This window comes from Grammomys surdaster, unplaced genomic scaffold (assembly GCF_004785775.1).
Source record: "Grammomys surdaster isolate TR1022 unplaced genomic scaffold, NIH_TR_1.0 203, whole genome shotgun sequence".
Lineage (NCBI taxonomy): Eukaryota > Metazoa > Chordata > Mammalia > Rodentia > Muridae > Grammomys > Grammomys surdaster.
In genome coordinates, this window is record NW_021604648.1 from 11173470 (window position 1) to 11194282 (window position 20813).

The 20813-nt window shown below is 48.9% G+C and overlaps 3 pseudogenes; 2 read left to right on the forward strand and 1 right to left on the reverse strand.

Moving 5' to 3' along the window:
* Window positions 1-2308: 2308 nt before the first annotated feature.
* On the forward strand, window positions 2309-7066 carry LOC114623898 (annotated as a pseudogene).
* Window positions 7067-8163: 1097 nt separating this feature from the next.
* LOC114624000 lies at window positions 8164-9117 on the forward strand (annotated as a pseudogene).
* Window positions 9118-11254: 2137 nt separating this feature from the next.
* Window positions 11255-20214, reverse strand: LOC114623899 (annotated as a pseudogene).
* Between the last annotated feature and the right edge of the window lie 599 nt (window positions 20215-20813).

The following is a 20813-nucleotide window of genomic DNA, read 5'->3' on the forward strand; positions in this document are numbered from 1 at the left end:
ACAGTTTTTCCAAAGATCTTTACATCCAATAAAACTTTGGGTTTACCATACCTTCCATATGATATTCTTGTTGAACACTTAGGAGAAAATTGTTCCTTGCCTAAAAAGGGGTCCCTTTGTTTTCAAATCAATTTAACCGATTCAGGAGCGTGCATTAGAATTGGAAAACAGGCTTTGGGATTATTTAACATGAATAAGCGAGGAATGATTCAAACCACCTTTAAAAATTATACACAGGAGTCCCCTTCAGCTCAGTATTCTACTAAGTTTTGGTATGAAACTGTTTGGTTTAATGGTACCTTTCCTATTACCAATTTTACTGATAATGATTACCCTCGCCAGCCGAGAGTGGCCCCCTTCTGTAGTGGAATGGATGAAAATATTATGCTACCTTGGACAGATTGCCAATCCACCATCGCTTACTGGGCGGATACGGCCAGAACTTTTACCTTTTCCCCATATATGTTAAATGACTTAACAGGGGAGTTTGTTATAAAACAGGGACCTTTTGTACAAGACATGCATAGGAACCCTTTTAACAAGTGGTTGCTTTGCGGGATTAATGGTAGCTGTACTGATCTCAACATTTTGAGTTTCCTTTTGGGAGGTACTGTTAGAAAATCTAATTTTGCATTTCTGTCCAATTTTTCTCAAGAAGAAAAAGAAAAAACCTATTAAAGGGTGAATATCACTTTAATGGTTGAAAGGTTGATGCGGGATTTGGTGAATCAGATTGTGGTGGCGTATACCCCGATTTGTGTTTACCCCCCATTTTTGTTTATCCTGTCAAACGGCTCATTCTTAAGCTGCACTAATGAATCATGCATGATGTCTCAATGTTGGGCTGTTGGACAAGCTAAGCATGCCATGGTTGCCAGGGTGCCACGATGGGTCCCTGTTCCTGTTGAAACCCCTTCTACACTATCATTATTCAGACAAAAAAGAGACTTTGGTATAACTGCAGCCATAGTAACGGCGATATCAGTTAGTGCCATTGCAGCTATGGCTGCTGGGATTGCTATGGCAACCAAAGTCCAAACGGATGCAGCTTTAAGTCAGCTATCCGCTGCAGTGGCAGAGGTGGTCAACATCCATACTTCTATGAGCGCTGAATTGAAAGGCGGATTGATGATTGTTAATCAGCTCCTAGACTTGGTAGAAGAAAGGTTAGATATTCTCTTTCAATTGGCACAATTGGGATGTGAAAGAAAACTGGGAGCCCTCTGTATTACTAGTGTTCAATATGAAAACTTTACTTGAGCAGCTAATTTGTTCAGACAATTGTCTCGTTACCTAGCAGGAGAGTGGTCAGAAGGATTTGATGAACTTCTCGAGAAGTTTCGAGCAGCGGTGATGGCCATCAACTCGACACGTGTGGATCTGTCCCTGACTGAAGGACTCTCTTCCTGGATTTCTTAGGCCTTCTCTTTCTTTAAAGAGTGGGTGGGAGTAGGCCTGTTTGGTACAGCCCTGTGTTGCGGATTAGTGTTCATGCTTTGGTTGGTTTGCAAGCTCAGAGCTCAACAGAAACGTGACAAGGTCGTTATTGCCCAAGCACTTGTGGCCCTAGAACAAGGTTCATCTTCTGAAATCTGGTTGTCTATGTTAAGGAAATAGCCAACAAACAGATCCCTCAGCCGCTGCACCCCAAGGGCTCAGCCCTTTGCACTGGGTCGGTGAGGAGTCTTGGCCTGGCTGGTCCTTGTCTGTGTAGCTCTGGTACCTGAATTTGAGGCAAACAGCCCTTGCACCCCTGGGAGATGGCTCCATTGCACAGGGACAGGTGTTTGCATCTCTTTCTGTTTCCCTTAGCCCTTGCACCCAGAGGACTTGTTTCCATTGCACCTGGTAGGGTAGGGGAGACTGTATCAAACTATCACTCCTTGATCGCTTATTCCCTCAAGATGGAGTTTGCTTGATCGGGCTTGAATTTGAGTCATGATTGGTACCATGCCAGACAGGCCAAGGGCAGCTCCATCTTTTCTTCTCCAGGCCAGCTGCCATTGGTCCCAATGACGGGAATAGGTTGACGCCATAAGCCAGAAGCACACCACTAGCTGTGAGTCCACCCCATGACGGGCCTTGCGAGTGGCCACAACCTGGGGAGCACATTCAGAGAATGCCAGGTGTGGGTGCGCAACCCTCGCTGCCTAAGACAGGGAACTCACTTTTCATTGGTGCTGGTTATGGATTCACGTCAGCTAGCCTAAGACACGGGGCATTGGCCAGTGCCTGTGATTCTTATTAAAACAAAAAGGGGGAGATGTGGAGAGCTGTGGTGAGCAGTGACAGTATTCGCCATTATAGGATGGCGCTGGCATCCGGTGCTCACACAAGCTTAAAAGATAAATTGCCTTTGTGCAAGTGGAAAATGCGCACCAAGTCACCGCCCATCCTGGGGCGTATATGCGCTTCTGGGCAAGCAGCCAACCAGAAATAGACACGCTGCTCCAGGGTGTATTTAAGCGGTGCCTTTTCGGGGCCCGGGGTCTTTCCTCTTCACATCGCAATAAAAGTTTTGCTGCAGAAGGACCCTAGTGTCTGCGTGCATTCTTGCTGGTGAGATTATTGCGCGGGACAGAGGGGTCCTTGAAGTGTAATCTGGAGACCCAGCAACTTCTCTGCAGAAGGCCAGCATAACGCCCTTAAGGACTGAGCTATCTTTGTGCCCACAATGTCCTAGTTCCAGTGACAAGAACACTTAGCATAGAGTAGGCTGTATGGTACTTCCACCCAAGCCATCACACAGAGGCTATGGACCTATGGATCTGGCCAGCTTCCAGGGAAATGGAGTTCATGGAGATGTGAAGGTTGATTCCCAAGGGCCAGGACGACCCTGGCTCCACTGAGTCAGTCCCTCTAACTGAAGCTAGAGTGAAAGGAGCAGAGCAGATAGATAGAAAGAATTAGAAACCATAAATGAGGTATAAAAATCTGTATTTATATTACAATGACAGAATGACACAGCACAGCCCCATCTGTTAGTCAGGTGGGATGGGGTCCCATTCCAGTCTGCAGCTCAGGTCTCATAACTCACCCACTGCACTGGCACCAGGCCCCTTGTGTAGCCCCTGACTCTGGCACGGAATCTGCCCTAGTGCCCTAGTTTAGAGGCCTGAGAACTTTCTTGCTGGCCTGGGATCAAGACTCTCTGTGCAGGCACAAGGGGTGAGAGGCTAACTGACCCACCAGAGGCAGGGAAGGCTTAGGGCACACAGAAGGGTAGGGGCTGTCCAGCCACAGTTTGGTGTACAACTCCATCTGCCTAGAAAGGCAAGCTTAAGCACCTGCAGGTTAGAAATATAGAGGCAGGCCTAGGGCCCATATAGAGATAAAAATGTCTGTGTCCTCTCCTGCTAGACCAGGTGGGCCTGCAGCAGATGGTGGGTCTGGTGCATCTGGATCACCTCCTAGTAAAGAGGCCCAAGCCTGAGCCTGGAGTTCCAGACTCTTTTGTAGAGCACCATATGACTCCCATGGACAGGTGCAGGTGGAGGACATAGCAGCAGCTATTTTGGTCCAGCTTTCTTCTACAGACACACAATAGCCTTGGCTGAATCCCATGGCTACTAGTAATGGCCATACTGTGCAAATGGTAGAGAGCAGGAGAGCGAGTATGTAACTCTTAGCACCAGCCCCCATGCCTATGGACCACACCTCACATGCCTGCTAGTGGGAGGGGCAGCTGGCTAGCACCCCTGGGTGACTGAGGAGGCCAACTCCCAGGCTACATGGGATCCATAGCCTTAAAAGGCAAAGGGCTGAGCTGCCACAAAATTCAGCCAAGGGGGCCAATCTGGTCACCAGGAGTGGACTCTGCTGGCAGGGGTGGAAGCAGAATCTGAGGTGCTGGAGATGGAGCAGGGAGTTGATGATATAAGAATTCAGGGCATATCAGGAGCCCTGGAGTTCTGGGGCCCTGAAGCAAAGCCTTTAAACAGAGCTCTCTCCTGTGCTAAGGGTGAGTGTGCTCAAGACAAATGCCTGGGGGACATGCTCAGGCAGACACTGAAGCCCCGAGTTGGGCAGAAAATGTAGATAGAACAAGCTTACTAAGATGTTGGCTATCTTTCTAGTCCAGGGACTCCTACCCAGGCCTGCTGTCCACTTGTCATTTTGAGTGCCCAAAGAACAGGTTCTATGCCAGAGTTGTTTCCAGGAACCTCATTCTGCTATCAGGAGGTAGCCCACCCTAGGGTGCTCACTGGCATGACTGAAGATAAACAAGAATTTTCCCCACAGTTTGGAAATCATTTACAAATGCACCAGAGGAGGTGGCAGGTGCTGATGTGGGCTAGCCTGTGGCCACTACCCAAATACTGCTGTGTGGTGCCCTTAGAAACAAGGTCTTCTAGTTTTGAAAGGCCAACAGAAGCCTTCTGGCCAGGCTCGTACTACCTCCAGAACTGCTATATTTATAAGCTGCCCATGGCTGACACTCCAGGCCCTTGCCCAAGTCCAGAGATAAGGCCCTATCCTAACAGGCCTGCTGTACCGAACTTTCAAGCACAGTCACACTGCCAGTTACCATGGAGGTACCACTGGAGGCCAGGTCATAGCCCTGCAGAACACAGGAATCAGCCATGGGAGCCACACAGGCATGTACATGTCCTTCCCAGGAGGATGCAGCTGCTGGGAGGGGCTACCTGTAGGAAAGCAGTGAGGGGGCCACCTACCAGGAGGCCTGGCGCACCCCATAAGCCACAGGGGCATGCTGGTGGCAGTGGGTGGAGTGAGACAGGGAACACAAGGCACACTATGACAATGTTACAGAGGATGGGTCCCTGAGACGCTGGTCACTCCCACCCATCAGCAAAAAAGGACACAACAATGGCTAGGAAAACAGAGTACAAAAATCTCATACAGGAAATAGAGGCGGCACACACTCATGTCCCTTGGTGAGTCTTCAGAGCTTTTTTTTCTTTTTAAAAATGTTTCTTTTTGTGTTTTGGGTAAAGCCTCTGCCAGCTGAGGCTGCCCTGGGCAGGGCTCATGAGGCCCCTTCTGGGAACTCCCTGTCACACTTTTTTTTTTCTTTTCTTAAGAAAGGAAGTTGAGGGGCTCGAGAGTGGAGACCGAGTGAAGGTAAAAGCTGGCTACCATTCTCCGTCCCGCGCGTGGGAAGTGGAAGGTCTCGATTCTGGATGGCTTGGAGCGTCCACCAAGAGGAGAAGTGAGGTGCTAGCTGAGGAGTCTGTTGTGTGCCTCCAGAAAGCTCTAGCTCACCTTTGGGAAATATGGGAATTGACTGGAATTCCAGAGGAGCAGAGACTACAGAGAACTGAGGTTGTAAAGAAGCATATAAAGGATCTTCTGGATAGAATGGTTGCTGAAGAAGAGAGCCTGCGGGAAAGGATTCTCAGAAGCATATCCATCTGTCAGAAGGAGCTGAGTACCCGGTGCAGTGAGTTACAAGTGAAGCCATTTCAAGAATTAAAAGAAACAACTGTCTTGTAACTAGAAAAAGATTTGCGCACTCAAGTTGAATTGATGAGAAAACAGAAAAAAGAGAGAAAGCAGGAACTTAAGCTACTGCAAGAGCAAGAACTCTGGGAAATTCTTTGTATGCCTGCCTGTGATGTGGACAGCACATCTGTCCCCACCTTAGAAGAGCTGAACCTATTCCGACAGCGTGTGGCAACATTGAGGGAATCAAAGGAATCAAGGCATGAACAATTTGTCAACATTAAAAGACAAATCATATTGTGTGTGGAAGAATTAGAGCAAACTCCGGATACAAGTTTTGAGAGAGAGGTAGTGTGTGAAGGTGAAAGTGCCTTTTGTTTATCACTGGAGAACATTACAACATTACAGAAGTTGCTAAAGCAGCTGGAAATAAAAAAGTCACAAAATGAAGCAGAATGTGAGGGGCTCTGTGCTCAAATCTGAGAGCTCTGGGATAGGTTACAAACCCCTGAAGAAGAGGGAGAACCTGTGGCTCCAATTCTGACTGGGTCAGGAATGTGCTGAAATTAGAATTGGATCCGTTAGAAGAACTGAAAATGCAAACCATAAAGCAAGTGATTGAGACAATCCGAGCGGAGTTGGCTCAGTTCTGGGACCAGTGTTTTTGTAGCCAGGAACAGAGGCGGGCTTTGGCCCTTACTATTCTGAGGACTACACAGAAAACCTGCTCCATCTTCATGACGTTGAGATTATACGGTTAAGAAACTACTATGAGCCGGGTGGTGGTGGTGCACGCCTTTAATCCCAGCACTTGGGAGGCAGAGGCAGGCGGATCTCTGAGTTCGAGAGTTGGAGGCTAGCCTGGTCTACAGAGTGAGTTCCAGTACAGCGAGGGCTACACAGAGAAACCCTGTCTCGAAAGAAATCCCCCCCCCAAAAGAAACTACTATGACGTTCACAAGGAACTGTTTGAAGGTGTTCAGAAGTGGGAAGAGAGCTGGAAACTTTTCCTAGAGTTTGAGAGAAAAGCTTCAGATCCAAGTCGGTTTACAAACCAAGGGGGAAATCTTTTAAAAGAAGAAAAGGAACGAGCAAAGCTCTAGAAAACACTCCCTAAGCTGGAAGAGGAGTTGAAAGCATGGATTGAACAATGGGAACAAGAACACTCAACAGCATTTGTGGTGAACGGGCAGAAATTCATGGAGTATGTTACAGAACAGTGGGAATTACATCGGCTGGAGAAAGAGCGAGCCAAACAGGAGAGGCAACTAAAGAACAAGAGACAGACAGAGACAGAGATGCTGTATGGCAGTGCTCCCCGGACACTGAGCAAAAGACCAGGACAGACTCCCAGCAAGTCTGGCAAAGTACACAAGATGAGCACTACCACCATGTCTAGTGCTACACCCAGTAGTGGCATTCAGCCTGTCTTTGGTAGATCGGTGTACCGTTCACCTCTGTCTCGACTACCCCCTTCTTACAGTAAGTCAGTAGTTGCTCCTCTGTGTTCTGGAAAGGAAACACCTCGAGCTGCCCGGCTTAGGGCCAACAAGGAGAACTTGGACTCAGAATGGCAGCATTCTGAGCGTGAGAACTTTCAAAAGCTTCCAGATCTGATGCTACTTCTCGAATCCTCGATTCAACCATCATCCAGTCCTGAGACTCCTTGTCCAGTTAGCCACCTGTGGCTTCTGTGCCTAGACTGACGTATACAGAGGATGACTTAATATGTTTTCATCAGTTCAGATGTTTGAAACAACCTTGGGCAGGCTCTGTTAACTGCACCTAACTTAGACATGAATACGGCAGATGGAAAGCCTTCACGGGTGTAGTGAGACTTGTTTGGGTCAAGAGACCCCTTAAAGGCTAGTTATGATAGTTAAGTTTTAACATCTGGTAGCTAATTGTGTTTTCTCTACCCCATAATTCTACTTAAAGAATGATCAAGGGGTGTCTTATTTCAATATTATATTGGAAAATGAAAAAACATGATTGTGCCCAGCTTTGGAGTACAGGGGTACGAGACATAAAGTGATTCTAGCTTATTGACTTGATATTAACATCTAAAAAAATTTCTTTTCATTCATGGACATTTGATTAATGCTGTAGCTCTGGAAGCTTGAATCTTATCCAGAGGCCTGTCCCTGGCCGCACGAGCCCAGTGAGGATTTCTTGGGTTCCAGCATTTGAGATGGCCTGACCTGCAGCCATCTCAGTAGCAGTTGTTTCTGTAGTGCAATCTCTGAGGGGTGTGTGAACACACACGCTTGTTTGACCTGCTCAGTTTTTCTCCAGTCTCCCATCCCTGTGCTCACTAGGCCGAGTCTATTCCCTGTAGATGACAACCAAATAGGCTATCTGTGTGGGTTGGGCCATTTCTGTTACGGACTCAGCAACTTTGCACATCCACAAGTTATCTCTGTAACTGCATCCACAATGAGGCTTTCTTTGCCTACCCAATTCATCACTACTCTTCCCAAAAGCACTATTATTTATTCTTTCTCTGTGCCAGTTCTGCCAACACATTAAATGATTCTTTAAAACTTGAAAAAAAAAAAAGGAAATTGAGGGAGCCAGCGCCTGTGAGGGGAAGAGCCCTGGGAAGTTAAGTTTCTTGCAAAGGTAGTCTTAGTAGCTGGCCTCAAACTCATTGAGATATGATTGCCTCTGCTTTTGCATTGTTGGGATAAAAGATCACTAGAGATTACAGCTGCTGAGCAGAGATTCTGGAAAGCACTCCGTTTCTGAGCCTCTAGCATGGCGAACCTAAAGAGGCGAGCAAGCCAGGTGTGACCGGAAGAGCATGGTGAGCAGGAACACGGGCTCTACAGCCTGCACCGCATGTTTGACATCGTGGGCATGCACCTTACACACAGAGATGTTCGCGTGCTTTCCTTCCTTTTTGTTGATGTTATTGATGACCATGAACATGGACTCATCCAAAATGGACGTGACTTCTTACTGGCACTGGAGCGTCAGGGCCGCTGCGACGGGAGTAACTTCCACCAGGTGCTGCAGCTGCTGCGCATCATCATTCGCCACGACTTGCTGCCCTACGTTACTCTCAAGAAGAAATGGGCTGTGTGCCCTGATCTTGTGGACAAGTATCTGGAGGAGACATCAGTTCGCTATGTGACCCCAAGAGCCCTCAGTGATCCAGAGCCGAGGCCTCCCCAGCCCTCCACAGTGCCTCCCCACTATCCAGTGGTGTGCTGCCCCACTTCGGGTTCTCAGATGTGTAGTAAGCAGCCAGCCCAAGGGAGAACCACACTTGGGAGCCAGTGAAAACGCCGGAAGTCAGTGACACCAGACCCGAAGGAAAAGCAGACATGTGACATCAGGCTGCGAGTTTGGGCGGAATACTGCCAGCACGAGACTGTTCTGCAGGGCAATGTCTTCTCCAATAAGCAGGACCCACTTGAGCGCCAGTTTGAGCACTTTAACCAGGCCAACACTATCCTCCAGTCCTGGGACCTGGGCTCCATCATCTGTGACATCAAGTTCTCTGAGCTCACCTACCTCGCCGCATTCTGGCGAGACTACATTAATGGCTCATTATTAGAGACACTGAAAGGCGTCTTCATCACAGACTCCCTCAAGCAAGCTGTGGGCCATGAAGCCATCAAGCTGCTGGTGAACATGGATGAGGAGGACTATGAGCTGGGCCGACAGAAACTCCTGAGGAACTTGATGCTGCAAGCATTACCCTGACCTCCCCCTTCTCACCTTTCTGGGGACTGTTTGTTCTGTTACCTCTGGAACTGACATATTGTTCTGGGGTGTGTTCTCTACCCTTTCCAACCAATCACACCACCTTTTTTTTTTTGGTTTTTTTTTTTTTTTTAGGCAAAGGAAGGTAGAAGTGGTGTCCCTGCCCTCCCTGCACTCATGTGCCTGGGCTTCCCCATTTCCTGTTGCCACTCACCCTAATGTGTGTCTTCACACCACTGAGCTGTAAGACAAGTGGTGCATAGCGACAGAGTCTCTGGAACATAGCCTTTGTAAGGGATTGAACACTACTTTCAGGTGCATTGAGGGGTAACCAATATATATGACTTTATGAGGGCTCTTAAATTTTGTCTGAAAAACCAAAGGGCTGTGAGTAAAGGAGGCTATGTGGAAGGTGGGACTCTGAAGTGTATTTTGGAAATTAATTACCACCTTCTTCCAAATTATAGAATTTTTAAAAAACAAATAAGCTGTGGCCTTTGCACTGTCTCCTGCCTCGGGAGCTAAGCTGTGGCCTTTGCACTGTCTCCTGCCTCGGGAGCTGTTCCTCTCTGCTTCCCCTTCAGTCTGCAGCTTGACACTGTTGCCTCTTATGGTGGATCCTCCTATTCCCCTTGTCAGGTCTTCAGCAGACTTCAGAGGATTGGGTCAGCCTAATTACCCTCCCAACTGTGCTGTGCAGTGAACACCAATACACGGACAAGTAGCGTAGAGGCTGCTAGTTAGAGCACACTTTCTCTGAAGAGGAGGAGGGGCCGGGGTGTGACATTTTCCTTCCCTTTTTCACTGAAAATAACAAATTCTTACCCCACCCCAAGGGGTAAGAATTTCCCCTTTACTTCCTTCTAGCTTGAGAGAAAGTGGGGTATTTAGTTTCGCCTCCTCCTTTTCCTCTGTCCTCCCTTCTCCCATACTGTGGAGAACAGGGTTGGTACACACACTGAGCATTGCACTTTCTTAGGTACAGAGGCATGTTTGAGCCAGGAAGCTTACAAGAGAAGTCTAGTCAATCGAGCAGGCACAATTCCACCTTCCTGTCCAGCCCCCAAGAGAGATGTCCAGACATTATGATTATTATATTTTTTCAATGCCAGTGATGCTCAGCCCTCAGCATAACTTCAGTTTTCATGAAATAAAGTGACTATATAAAAGTCCACTTTTCTGAAACTGAAAAAAAAAAGAAAAAAAAGAAAGGAAGTTGAGAAAGCTTGGAGGACCCAATGGTTTCAGCTTGCCACCTAGCTTATTCCAGTCCCCTGCCAAGAAGAAAAGCCCTGTCTATTTCTTGTGCAGAGCATGCAGAGCCACCTGGCCCAGGTGAGGAGGGGCCTGAGTGAGAGTCAGGCACAGGTTAGGGGCCACCATTTCCAAGTGACCTCAGGCCAACTATCCCAAGACATACATTCTCAGACATCCATGTGTATTTGTGCTTGTGGGTGTGAGCCTAGGCATGTGTGTATACATCTGATGGTCCTAAAAGAGCAGAAGCCACCCAACTTGGTTTGAGGTGGTCCAGCCAGACCCCAGGAACATCCCTATGGTTCCTGACACCATGGAAAAGGAGACCACCCACCAGATGCTCATCCAAGTCCTGCCCTTCACAGATACCTCTGTCCACACCTCAGAAGATCATGTGGACCAACAAGTAGATGGATAGATGGATAGACGGACAGCAGCACCTTCCTGCCTCCCTTCCTTCCTTTCTTCCTCAGTCCACTCCTCTCTCCTGGGATCTGATGTTGGGGTTCAAGCTCCCCATTGTGGTCATTAAGGCCCCTACACTGATCCTTCTGAGATTTGTAGAAATGATATTTAATACTTCTGGAATGATTAGGAATCTGAGAACAGATTGTGGGTGGCTACACTGGGCTCCAGGATACGAGAGCCTGACCCTGCTTCCCTGCATGGGGTCTTGCCCTGCGGAGAAGGGGCAGGCAACTTGAGTCCTGACCGAAGGGTGGGCAGGCAGAAGCAGGCAGACCAGGCAGCAGCTGTAGCTTTGAGAATGGCACAGCTGTAGGCTCATGATGAGGCTGGCTTGAGTCAAGGGAGGACTGGAAGGCTGAGACGCTTGGCTAGGTGAACAGGCAGGTGGGCCAAGAAGCAAAGGACATGGAGCCTACAAAAGGCCAGGGCAGCCAGGCCGCCTGCAAGGGTGCCCAAAGCTGCTGTCGCTGCAGCCACTGTTCTGTAGGCTGTAGTGGTCATCGGCATCACTGCTGCTGCCAACACTATCCAGCTCCCCAGGGCCAAACTCCATGCCCTCTATATACACCTCTGAGAGAACAGAGAGAGGAAGGGTCAGGGAAGCCAGCCTGAGGCCCCCGAGTTAGAGCCCACAGTTCCCTTCTATGGAAGTGGAGCCTGGGTTGGGGGGAGATAAAGGAGGTCCTTTGGGCCCTGAGGTTGAAGGTACTAGGATGCTTCCAGACAAAGTCTTGGGTTATGAACCCAGACACTGCAGCATGCTGCCCTCTGGTGAGTCATCCACTCTCACAGCCTCACATAGCCCTGTGCCTTCACAATTATGGCCTCTGTGCCTCACTGTCTTCATCTCATCCCTTCTTCGTGCAAGGCTGTGGGATGACTGTAGTCCTGCCAGCAGGTAGCTCAGGTGACATGGGCACCTACCTTGTCACCACTAGCACCATCCCACCTTAGGCACTTCCTTGTCACCCTGGAATGTTGCAGATACCTACACCCAGAGGCCAGGATTGGGCTGCCCAGCTCCTACCTTGCTTGCCTGGGCACTCACCTTGCTCGTAGTCATCTGTGGACACAGCAGAACCAGTACTGTCAGTGTGCACACGCTCTACACTCTGCACTGATAACTGCTTCAAACGTCTCTTTAGGAAGCCATGTTCCTGCTGAAGCTGTTCCTTGATGCCCAGTGCCCTGCGGTCCTGCTCCTCCAGTTTCTGGGGATAGAGGGTGGTCTGTGAGCCCATAGACAAGAAGGAACAGGCTCACTTGGGCATAAGCACAGAAGCTTCACAGGCAGGATGCTTACCTATAACATGGGCTGCTAGACAGAGCCACAGGGTGCCCTGCAAAGGCTTAACATACCCCTCCTCACCACAGCAAGGTGACTAGTTACTGAGCTTGCTCTTTCACACTCAGCCTGATGCCTCGCTGTCAAATGCCCAGTGCTGCTAGCCAGCCCCAGGAAGTGGAAACAAATGGGCTTTCAAGCCCTGAAACAGTATCATCCAAACTTTGGCAGATGTCTCTCTCCAACCCTACTCATGAGAGCTCCACCTGCCCTCAGACTGGGCTTTCCCCAGTCTACCTGCTGCATCTGAGAATGGAACAGCAGCAGGAAAATTGTAAGGAAAATGCTGGCAAGGAGGCCTGGTGTATCCTGTAAGGCAGACCTTCCCACCTTCCTAAGCCCTCCTGTGTGGGCCCACCTGAGACACTGTTGTTCTAATAAAACCCCAAGGCCTTGGGTATAACTCTTTCAAAGCTACTTCCACCTAACCTTCAAGTTCACACCTTGGAGGCAGAGGAGCCCCTCTAAGGGAAAGAGACCCTGGTTGACCCAATAAGCAGATCTCAGTCTGAAGGCCTTGAGGGATTACTTGGGTAATATCACCCTTAGCATAATGCCACACCAAATCCCAAGAAAAGCCTCTACCCCCCCAACCCCCGCTCTCTTTAACTGTTGCCTACTCCCAGTCAGACTGTCTACGAAGACATGCAGTGACCCCTTGGCTCCTCCCTCAACTCCACCTCTTCTAGCAGCTGGCCTTCCATAGCCCAGTGTTATATAGGACTATCTCTAACCTGTCTAGCCTGTCCAGCCAATTACACCATCTCCCTGCCAAACACCCCTCAACAAAACCCAACACAAGTCACATAACCTCCACATCACCAATCAGCTCCCACTGGGTCCCCCCACAAGCTCCTGACACGTACCTGCTAGGTGGCTCCAGCACCCACCTCCAGGTCCTCTGAACCAATGTTGCCCAAGGGTGGGGATGGCTGGGGGACATCAGGGTGACTGATGAGACACAGCATGCTTACCTTGATGTGCATCTTAGCATGCTTCAGGAGGCTCAGAGTAGTATGGCGTGTGCTGTCAGGGCCCAGGGGTACCAGCTGCTTGAGCTGCTCCAAGTAGAGCCTGAGTTTAGCTCATCTGACAGAGCCAGACAGACTATCAAGCTAGGCAGCAAATCTCACAGAAAGATAGCTCATGTGGCTGGTGCAAGGTGGAAAGTGGTAAGCCGGGCCCTCCACAGGCCTCTGCACTGCTGTAGGCCTGCCTTTTGGCCTGGGAATTGCCCAGACTCTGCCTCAAGGCTGGAGTATCTGGATCCCTCTCCAGGAATTCCCTCTTGGCCTAGGTAATACTTGCCCTCTGGAGCAGCCTGCCACAGATACCTTTGTGGATATGGTGTCCACATGATTCCACAGGACCCAAGAGCCCAGGGAACAAATATCTGTATCACCTATTCTGTCCTATACAGTGTGCTCTATTCATTCTTGTCACAAAACCATGAGGTGATAAGGATAAGGGGGTGCTGAGGACCAGCTCTCTCTGCTAAGTCTGTGGTCTCACTGGAAATTGATCTTTTTGGATTTTTGTTCCTGTATCCATTTGTGTGAATCTATTTTTTCACAAAACTGGAACCGCATTCATAGTATGCATCATATGCTGCAGTGCTTCCCTGCCTGGGCTAAAGGGGTAACTAAGCTCACCTCCAGAGGCTATCTCTGACACTACCATGATAACAGGCACTGCTGCTATGTCTGCACATTCCACCTGACCAGTATCTGCAAGAAACCAGTGTTCTGCACAAGTAATGTCCGATCATGGAGCTAGCCAGGCCCTATATAAAGCCAAGGTGGGTTTCTAAGTCAGTATGGCTTGCTTTGGACAGATTCTTAGAAGTGTAACTGTCAGGTGAGGGACAGATTTTTTTTTTTTTGAGGATTTAGCCTGCTGCCCAACTGGCCTCTCATGGCCTGTACCTACACATACCCCTTCTTTAACAGTGTTTTATTGTTTTTTAATTTGCCTGTTTGTTTTGTAAGGACAGAGAAAAAGGAGGTGTGGAGTTGGGTGGGTAGGGAGCTGGGTAAGATCTGGGAGGAGATGGGAAGGGAAACCAAGAGTGGAATATATTGTATGAAAAAAATCAATTTTCAATTAAAAAAAAGTGGCACCATGCTGACAGCTTCTATCTGTTCCCAAGTCACAGAGCCCAAACATACCACAGATTCCCTCAGACCTAAAGAGACTCTGGAAAGACAGCAGGCAGGAACAGCCAATTCTTGGACAGAGTAGGGGGCCCTTGGGAACAGGAAGAAACTGTAGAGAGATGTTAACAGTCACATACACAGAGGGTGGGGTGCCACCCCTGGCCATTATGCTTTTCAAACTGCACCCATTGCGACAAAGCACTTTCTCACCTAGCATCCTGACCTAGCACCCTGAAGCCTAGAGGCTTTTAGTGAACTGGAGTTAGACCTTTGGAAGAACTTCTTAGACACAGGACCGAGGCTGGGCTTAGCCAGGAGGCAGGGTATGAGTGAGAGTTGTGTAAGCCCTAGCTAGATTCTGTCACAAGGATAGAGGATCTTCAATCTCACTATACACAGACAGGCTCCTGGCTCCATGATACTGCCAGAGAGTCCACATCTCAGCTTCATTACTTCCAGCACAGTGAGCATCCAACCCTAGGAACTGAAGGGACTAGAGAATAGAGCTGGGCTAGGGAACAGAGGTGGAGCCTCCCAGAGACAGATTCCATTGTTCTGAGGCCAGCTCTGGGATATGGAAGGTGTAGGCCCAGGCCATGAACCCTTCTCACCAGGTGTACTTATTATATAGTAATTCCAATTCCTACAACCACTTAATCATGTCAGCACCAATGGCTTCTTGGAAAATGACAGAAAGTACAAACTGACAAGAAACAAAGTATTCCCAAGTTCCCTGTTTTAGAGATGACCACACTGTTGTTTCAGTGTATCTACCTTTCCAGTCCATGAGTGTTCAGTGGAAACATTAGGATATAGAACCACATATGTGACAAGTGACTCACTTTTGTTTAAAAAATAAAAAGAGCAGACACACACAAGAGACTCAACAGAACACAATGAAGGACAGGAAGCATGCATCTCCAGGGATGCGGCTGGCAACGTTTATTTCTTTAGCTTTGTGCTCTTCTGTATTTTCCAGGTTTTTCTATGCTTTTAAAAACCCCACATTTACTTTTACAATCAGAGAAAGACATGTTTGTACAAGAAAGAAACACAGCTGAAAGACAAATAACCATAGGAACGCACTTGCAATACACATAAAAGACAAAACATTAGTATTAGTGATATTTTGAGCTCATACACATCAAAAATAAAGAACACTACCTCCGTGTAACAATGAGCAGAGTTGCAGAAGACAAAGGGCAGATCTAACATGAAAACAGACCCCATCCCACAAGTAACCAGGCAATAAAAATGCAAACAAATGAGCAGATGCTTTCTCCTTTGTACCAAATGGAATGTAAAGAGGTGGCTGGAACTCGCTTAGTGGCACATAGAGACCTGTCACAGTTCCTGTGGGAGAAGGACCACCTCTTTGCCTCAGACCACTCAACAGTACTTCTATTCTACTTCTAGAATCTGAGTTCTACAGATCCATCCCTGGGCATCTGAAGACTCAGCTCAACAATGCTCAGGTCAGAGGGAACCGGGGATCCGATGGCTGTGGGACTCTATAGGCTCTGAGGCCAGGGAGGCTATGGGTACATGGACACAGGTCTGGAGTACTTACATGGAATTGGGTGAAGATTCCAGGTATGGAGAGTGGATAACAAAGGCCCCTTTTCATCTCAGGGGCCTCCAGGTAACCAAGGATAAGGTCTCTGGGTGGGGTGCAGGAAGCACATGAGTAATACTTTAGAAAAAGGTTTTCTTCAAGAGACAAGGAAAAGTCACCTGACCATACACAAGCAATGTAAAACTAATATGTCAACCCAAGCCCAGAAAAGTGCACACCCTGGGCTGAGCCTGTGGTTAGTAAGGGGACGTGGGGAAGGTCTTCCCCACCCCCAATTATGAGCATCATAGTTGTCGCTCCTCGATCCGACCCGCAGAAAAGAGCGACACCATGCGGAGTTCTTCTCAAAGGAGTTTATTCAGGAACCTTAACAATGTCCAAAAAGCCTCTCTCTCTCCGCCCTTAAATCCCTGTGCCTGCACCACTCAGATACCGCCATGTAGGCACTTTGAATAGGTCCAGTGTGTTGCTCGTCAGATGGCCTGATAATGCGTAGCAGCGAGTCTGTGCAGTATAGCCTGCGGACGTGGCTCTTCAGGGGTGTGTAAGGAAGTCAGGTGCTAGTCATAAGACTTGGCAACCGTCCCAGGTGCCATTTGGGAATGGCCACCACACCCGCTTCCCACAATAGTCATAGAGTCTAGGATGCTCTGGGATCTCAGGGATCTCACTGTATCCTCCCTAAAGTCACTATAGTACACCAGACTCAACACACTCATGGCTGGCCCTATGCATCCCAAACTTGTCAAACCCTGTGCTTCTACAGGAGGCAGAACTTCCCCTGAATTTCCTGCATTTCTATCAGCAACAGCCCCATTTCTCCTCACAGCTCAGCCATTTGACATTGCCACACCTAGTGTCTCACTAAAAACCCCTACTCCTCAAAGGAAGGCCCAAGAGCTGGGGGCGGAAGCTTGGCTCCATGCCAGGGTCCCCTAGCACATGTGGGCCCAAGTCCTGGCCGGATGGCAGAGATAGGTTCCAGGCCAGGTTACTGGCAAATTCCACCCCAGTCAGTGGGATGGGGAAAGGGAATCCCCAGTCTTTTCTATTTATTACCATCTTCTAACTGTTGCTAACAAACATGTCTTTTGTGTGGTTCCACAAGGCTGCATCAGGCACTTGTGGGCAGCCATGCACGAGCATACCAAGGGTACTATGGCAGGCTTGAAAAACCATCACTGTGCCTGGATTAGGGTTAGGGGCCTCGCTGAGGGCTTAGATCTGACCTCTGACATTTCATGTACCGAGACATTCCAGGAGTGCTAAGGGCCAGGAAGAAAACTTACAGCTCTCATCAGTACTAAGGACCAAAGATTAGAGCTGAGTCTAGGAGGGTTGCCAGGCCCTGAGGTCAGCAGCAAGTGCCACCTTGGCAAATCTACCAGGAATACTGACCTACAGGGGTAGTGGGTAGGTTGAGTGGGTACTGTTCAAAGCTCCAAAAGGGGAAGTCCCACAGGCCCACCTGAGTCTCTCTGACAAACACAGTGAAGGCAGCATCCAGAGTAATGCCTCTTATGGCCTTCTGGGCAGCCAGCCAGGTGTTTCCTTCCTTCCTTCCTTCCTTCCTTCCTTCCTTCCTTCCTTCCTTCCTCCCTTCCTTCCTTCCTTTCTTCCTTCCTTGTGACAACACACAGCCCTTCCTTCAGCCAGCATCCAGGAACACCTGGCATCGATCTATAGCCAGCTGTAACTGATGTCCTTACCAGGGCCCAAGCCCCAGGCTTATGGACTGCTCAAAGCTGTCTACATCTATGTCCCGATCAGCTAGGTAGAAAGACCCTGCCCTGGGTCAGACCTGATGAGAGCTGGGTGTCAGAGAGCCCCAGGATGCCCAGCAAATCTTATCCTGTCTTAAATTAAGGGTCTCTATGAGACCCAGTCTAACTATAGGCTTGTAGAGGATGGTAGAGACCAAGACTAAGGTCAACAGATATCTGCAGAGGTCAGAGGTCAACCCTTATCCTCCCTAGAGGTTGCTTACTACCCTTACTATGCATTCTTGCCTCAATGGCACTCCTCATCTGTCTTCACTATCAGGTGTCCTCCCAAACACTGCTTCCAGGAAGTCCTCACACAGGTCAGGCCATTGTGCCTCAGTATGGACAAGGAGGGTTCATCTCTTCTGACCTAGGAGCAACCCCAAGCCTGCCTCACTCTGGCTTCCATCCCTATGGTTTGGCCTCTTGGGAATCCCCCAAACACACAAGCCACTGCAGGAAATGCATCTCCTCAGGGAACATGGTGTTCTGTTCCTGCCCAGCCACCCACCCCAACTAGAGTCCTGAATCCCGGGAGAGCAGAAGTTGACGCTGCACTGGGCACAGACATGGGGCAGTGGGGAGGGGAAAAGGAAAGAACTGGCTGGGCTCCAGACCTTCCCAGTGTACCCAGAAGGGATCATCTAGGATGCAGTTATGTACCCCATCCCCACCCCAAACACCAAGAAGGCAAGACAGAACTGGTCCATTTTGTCGATAAAAATAGAGGTCAGGACAGAGCCTACTATCTCTCAGGAGCCTGGAATCTACTGCTGATGGGGCTGCCTGGCCTAAAATACCTTTACTTACACTTAGGCTGCTGCTGGCAGCCACAAGTATCTCCTTCACCTCCCAACTCCCAGGGTTTAGCCACACCTAGTCACCACAGGCAGAGATGACAAAATGAAGTAGCCTCATGGGCCACCAGCCATACCAGGGGTCGACTAGAGCCAGGTACAGGGATAAAGCCTGGGCCTGCTGTCCTCCTGTGATGCTCCAGTCATGTAAAACATCACAGCTCCTTAGAAAACAGACTAAAAGGCACAGAGGTAAGGGAGGAAAAGGATGAATCCCTACCAAGGCCACAGTACTGAGAACTGAAGCAAAGTTTTTGTACCCAATCACACCCATGTCCTCTTCCAGGGAGTCCAATTCAGACTGCTACCAGCACAAGGAGCTTCAAGTCCTTGGTACCTATCCAGTTCTGACCCCAAGGTAAACACCAAAGAATATGGCCTGAGCCCAGTCCTTGCCTGTCAATCCAAAAATGCCTGAGAACAAACCCTAGTCCCCTCTAGAACTGGCCTTTCCAGAGCTTACAGCATAGCCTGGCAACCCAGACAGGTCAGGCCAGCAAAAGTACCCCTTCAGCATGGGAGTTGGGGAGGCAGTCATACCCAGTAGCTCATATGGGGATGGGGGTACCACTTGCCTATGCTTTTCTAGTTCATTGTGTGAAGACTTGTTTAGAGAGATAGAAAGACAGGGCTCACGCCGAGGGCCAACAACAGGAGCACAAATAACAGTGGCTCTTTGTAGAGAGCTAGGAGCCCTCGCACAGTGGCAAGGAGGATCTAGGTCCAGGATATTTCTGGATGCTGAGAGCTAGGGCAGCCATACAGCTACCTATCAAAGGCTTGGGTAACCTCACACAGAATTGTGAGAATTGGGGGCAAGGGGCAAGGCACAGAGATACAAGTAGATCTAAGGGTCCCAGGGCCACATGGACCACCCAGTGAGGGCTATGGTGGCTCTAGCTGGTGGAGATGCCCAGGTGCCCAGGCACCTTCCTTCTCTGTTCCCCTTTCCCTGAGGCCAGCTGTGTCCCTATAAGTAATACAAGCCACACACAAAGAGCCAATGGCAGGTTGGAGCATGCAACATGAAGGCCAGGCCCTCAGGAGACAAGATGTTTCTGTCCTCCCACAGCCACTCTGCCATGCAGAAAGGAATACCCAGGACAAAGCTTTTAAAGCCAAGTCAACTCACAGGGGCATTTGTAAGAAAGGCATGTTTTCTGGGTCTGTAGGTACATAGCAGGGCATAGAAGATGACCAATTCCCCTTCTCTCAGGAGCTGAATTATGTAGAACATGTAACCCTGAGACTAACTTTACCTTCCCTGGGAACAGTGGCCCCAGGGACTCCACTGGCCAAGCCCACTCACCCAGACCAGACTACTGAACACCACAGGTGTCACTCAGGTTTCCAACCTGAGTGAGATTGACTCAGTCTAAGGAAATGCCGCAGATCAATAAGGGCTTCTAGGTCCCCAGGCTGCTGCACATCTGATCAAAAAGCTCAGGACACAGTCAGACCAAGGCCCTCCCTGTGCTCTGCCATTGCCCACCTGTCCCTTCCTCTGCTGCTCTAGAATTTGGCTCTGGGGTCATTTACCAAAAAGTGTTCACACTCTATGTGCCCCATCATCTACTGAAGCCAAGAAGCTCACCCATCTTCCCTCAGGCTCTGCTGTTTCCTGGGCTCTCCTGTGTAGTTCCCAGGATCTTCCAAGACCTGCTAGTCTCTTGGGCTGGGCCAGAGCCTCAGAATCCCTCCACGGGCCAACCAGAGCCAAGAAGGCAGTGCAAAAACTCTTCGATGGCCTCTGGAGAACTGTCTTTCTTTTTTTTTCTCATATTAAATATTCAGCAAAATAAGCTATATTTTATTCTTTTCTAGACTCAGTTTGAGTAATTTGGGCAGTCCAAATTATATTGAATATGAAGTGGTTAGACAACTTAGGGAGGGGGGGATACTGTTAGGAAGGCAGTCCAGCTGCTAGAAGACTTCAAATAATAAGATCCTCGACAAGGAAAGTGTCGTCTTTCTCTGCATAATGTTCCACATGTGAGCAGCTGGGGGTGGGACACTAGTGCAGAAGCCTACAGGACTAAAGCCTTTTCTCAGTGGCAGCTTTGCCACCTTACACTTCTATTCCCACTCCTGACCTATCTTCTGAACTTTCTTTTTTTTTTTTTGTAAATAATTTATTTTTTCTCAAATTGTAATTCATTCACACAGGGGTTATAAACACAGAAAGGCAGGATGTGGGGAAGGGAATGACACTGGAGTGTGGGTGGAGAACTGTCTTTCAGTTCTCCAAATGGCAGCCTGACTAAGTCTGGAGGT